Source organism: Garra rufa, chromosome 7 (assembly GCF_049309525.1).
Source record: "Garra rufa chromosome 7, GarRuf1.0, whole genome shotgun sequence".
In the NCBI taxonomy this organism is placed as follows: Eukaryota; Metazoa; Chordata; class Actinopteri; order Cypriniformes; family Cyprinidae; genus Garra; species Garra rufa.
Window position 1 is genome coordinate 3,582,571 of NC_133367.1, and position 5,110 is coordinate 3,587,680.

Genomic DNA, 5,110 nt, shown 5'->3' on the forward strand with positions numbered 1-5,110 from the left:
TGGACCATATCATTATGTTATTGTCATGAGTGTGTCTGTATTTTTAAAGATTTACCATAATTTATTTTTCATGTTTCTTGACATTTACCATAATATCCACGATAATACCATGTTTGTATTACCATAAATGTCAAAAAACATGTCCAAAACATGGACCCTCTCATTTAACATTTACTAAGTTTTGGACATGTTTCTCATAACCATATCATGATTGTGATGCCATGTTTTTTGACAATTAACTGCGATAATACCATGTTTTGGACCATATCTTGATGTTAATGCCATGTTTTTTTTAACATTTAACATTTATATGGTAACATTTACAATAATATTTGACATTCACTGCGTTTTGGACATGTTTTTTGACATTTACCATGATAGCACCATGTTTAGGACATTTACAAGAAAATTTTTGTAATACATTGTTTTGTTTCATGATTTTAAAGCCATGTTTTGATGCAGATGTTTTTGTCATTTACAACAGTAATACCATGTTTAGGGCTATATCATTAATGTTTTTTACATTTTTTTTTTCCATTTCCCATGATAATACAATGTTTTGGACCTTATGACGGCAAAGAGCTGTATAAAGTTTTTCATTTATTCTTTTTCAGACTCTGAGGTCTTTCGATTGTGAGACAGACGGCCTCCTTCCTGCACCCTAGTGAGTAAGTGTCATTAATATTATTATATTGATATTAATCATATCTGTACCATACTCTGTTACCTGTGAATGAACTGTACATCTCATTGTCTTTATCACTAAAACACCTGCTTGTGTTTAAACGTATCATCATTGCTGCGAGATCAAATTGACCGTTAGTATTACAGATGTGCAAATGGCCGCCTACTGCTAGGTTAATATCCCATGTCACCTTGCACCGCCTCGAGTGTCCATCTGATCCCAGATCAGGCTCGAAACCTCGGGACTGATGGTCTGCGTGACCTTTTTCCCGTTTAGCCTGGCGAAATGGACTTCATTTGCTGTTAAATTTATATCTGCGCTCTCCTTGGTTGCTGTGCTCGTCCACCCCAGAGCCCTCTGGGAATCCGGGCTGCCCGCCACGCTCCCTGACGGCCGCGTGTTTTATTACCCAGTAAAGCATTACGCTGGGCTCCTTTGATATTGATTTATTTATTTATTTGTGTCCGCCCCATAAGCCCTTGTGAGAGATGTGTTCGTGCTGCGGGCCGCGTTTGAGCGCATTAAATATATTGCAGGCATTTGTTGTGGGCCGTGGACGCGGCGGGTGTTTGTTTCAGAGGGACGCGCACCTGCAGATATGACAACAAACGTGTCTTCGCCTCATGCCGCGCGTTTGAAGCCTCTTCCTGAAGAGAAACAACACAGCCGGGCTCTTTTGAAGCATCAGTGTGGCTGAGGAGTCAAATGTTATTCGCTTTCCATTAACAAATAGGTTTTATAGATTATATAGTTCCGGATTTGATGCGTCAAATAGTCACTTTTTGTGTACGTCATTTAAAAAAAAAAAAAATATATATATATATATATATATATATATATATATATATATATATATATGGATTTAATTTTGACCAGAATCTTATCAATTTAGGTTTTATAAAAGGAGTATTTATCCATCTTTGCATGCTTGTCCCAGTGTTATTTTAGCATAAATTAAATACTATTGTATTCATTATACCTTTTTTGTTTATTTCAAGTAAGTTTATTTATTGTTTAATTAGTATTTTAAATGAGCTTTTTATGTTTATTTCAATTCATTTGGGGCTAAGCACCGAAGGTGCGATGGCACCTATCGTATCCGTTGGCATTCTTCTTCCCTTTCTTCCACTCAGTCTATGGCAGCCCGTAGAACCGCTTTCAGGAAAGTTGTAAAATTTGGCACACTGATAGATGACAGTCTCAACATTAACCATAGCAAATTTGGAGTCTCTAACTCAAACTCTGTAGCACCACCACTTGTCCAAAGTTTCACTTTCTTTATGCTAATAACCATTGAATCGTAAGGCACAAAATCAAAATTCCAAGTCGAATGAAGTCCAAAATTCAAAAATTGTAAGGCGTAGTTTTTTTATTCTATTTTTAATAATTTGTAAAACTTGTCGAACTCGTCCTAGACGGATTGTCTGATTTTCACCAAAATTGTCTCAGAACATCTTCAGCCCATGCTGGCAAAAAGTTATGGAATTCAAGTTGATTAGTCAAACGGTTCTCGAATAACGTGCAAACAAATTCTACGAAAAGCTCACAAAAGTGGATGTGAGGCTATATCTCTGCAACGGTTAGGCGTATTAAGACCAAACTTGGTGTGTGTTATAACAAGCATGACCTGAGGCTACCTGCAGTGTTTTGATGCAGTGCCACCTAGTGGTCAGGAGATATGAAAATTGTCTATTTTTGCTAAAAACTCTTAACTCCACAAAATTTGCCAATATTTTACTCCGATCGACACAAAACCACCGTAGGAAATTCGGAAACATAGCATGCCGGCTACATGCTGATGCCCAATTGCTAAAATTTTGATAGTAAGTGACAAAAAAATGCTAACAAAGTCAGCCATCTGTCATTTTTCTCATATAAAAAAAGTCTATGAATCCAAAACAAAATGAGATTTTTTCACCAAATTTGACACACATGTGTATGAGCTCATTCTAAGGACCCATACACAATTTGGTGGGATTGTGTTTCTTGGTGGCGCTATAATGAAATAAAACATGAAATTGCCATTGACTTCAATAGAGTATTATGATAGAAAATGCTACTTTTTACGAAAGCATTGGTGTAGCATTAGGAAACGTTTTGATACAGTCGAAAGTGATAACCAATTAAATCGTATTACTAGTGGTTGTTTTTATGATTGTTCGCTCATTTTGACTAAAATCACTTTTAAATGGCTTAAATTCCCTTTGATGCACTTATTCTGATGCTTCCCTAGCCTAGTAGTATTACTTGTTTTGTGTTCATAATTTTTATTAGTATTTACCATGTGTATTTACCATACTGTTTTTTAAACATATTAGTTTTATGGGGTTTATTACTATTTATTTATCTTTATTTATCATATAAGTATTTGTTTATTAGCATTTATTTACTGTTTATTTACCATATTAGTATAAAAAATGTGATGTCCAAAACAAGACAATGCGATAAATATTAAATAAAATGTGAAATAAATAAACAGGACAAACACTTTATTGTATTTATCGTGTTGATTAGTATTTATTTACCATGTTTATTGACCATAATAATTTCACGTTTTATTGTATTTATTTTGTTTATCATATTAGTATTTACCATGTTTCTTAGTATTTATTCACCATGTTTATTCACCATATTGGTATTATAAAATGCATAATGTCCAAATCAAGACAATGTGATAAATATGACGGCGCACATGGCAAATAAATACTAACAAACATGACAAACACTTAATTGTATTGATTGTTTATTTACCATGCTGTGTTTATTTACCATATTAATATTTATCATGTTTATTAGTATTTATTGTTGTTTATTTACCATATTAGTATATATGTACTGTTTTTACTGTATGGTTTAGCATGTTTATTAGTATTTTCCCCCCCATGTTTTATTTACCATATTAATGTTTATTTCTCATTTTTAATAGTATTTATGTGCTTTTGAGCATTTAATTAGTATTTATGTACCATGTTTATTTATTTTAGTAGTAATTAACCATGCTTATTAGTATGTTTACCCTGTTTATTTACCACATTATTTTAGTTTATTACTGTTCATTTGCCATGTTTATTTACCATATTATATTTATCGCGTTTAATAGTATTTATTTACCACATTGGTAGATAAATTAATCGCTTTTCACGTAATATTCACCATATTCATGTTTGTCATGTTTATTAGTATGTATTTACTACATTTATTTAACTTATTAGTATTTATAATGTTTATTAGTATTTATTTACCATGTTTTGTTTTACAATATTAGCATTTGTAGTTATAATAATAGTATTTATTTACTTATTATTCACCATATTTGTTTGTTGTTTTTTAGTATTTATTTGCCATGTTTATCACATTACTCTTTGTTTCTCATGTTTATTACTAATTATTTAGTAGTAGTATTTATTATTTATTATTAGTAATCATCATGTTTATTAGTATTTCTATACCATGTTTTTTATATTAGTGTTTATTTACCACACTTATCATATTAGTGTTTATTTTTCATGTTTATTAGTATTTACTACATTTATTTACCTTATTGGTGTTTATTTCTCATGTTAATTAGTATTTATGTACTTTTGAACATTTTGTAAATTCTAAATTAGAATTTAGAATGTTTATTAGTAGTTATTTATCATGTTTATTATTATGTATACCCTGTTTATCACATTATTTTTGTTTTAGTATTCATTTACCATGTTTATTTACCATATTATATTTACAGTGTTTATTATTAATTTGCATATTTGTAAATTAGTATTTATTAATACTACTACTAATAATATTTATTATAGTATTTCTGTATCATGTTATTTTTCAGTATTATTATTTGTTTGTTTATTCACCATATTAGTGTTTGTCATGTATATTAGTATTTATTTACTACATTTATTTACCTTTTATTTAATTGTTTATTAGTATTTATGTACCATGTTTATTTATCATATTCTATTTATCGTGTTTCTTAGTATTTATTTAGCATATTGGTAAATAAATTAGTATTTATTAATAATAATAGTAATAGTATTTATTTACCATATTTATCATATTAAATATTATATTATATAGTATTTTTTTCTCATGTTGATTAGTATTTATTTCCTACATTTATTTACCTTATTTGTATTTATCATGTTTATTAGTATTTATGTACCATGTTTTGTTTTACGTAACAGTATGTATCATGTTTATTAGTATTTATTTACCATGTTTACTTATCATATAAACAAAAAAAATAGATAATAATAAGTAGTTTTGTTTTGGACAAATCCTGCATTGTGTAGTGATTTAGCAGAGAAACATTGGTGAATTGGATGTAAACGTGGTGAAATGTGTTAAATGCAGCTTTATTTTGCCAAATGCACTGCGCTTATCAAAGCACTCGTCTGGTATTGACTGAAAGCTAATTTCCCAAATTAGCCG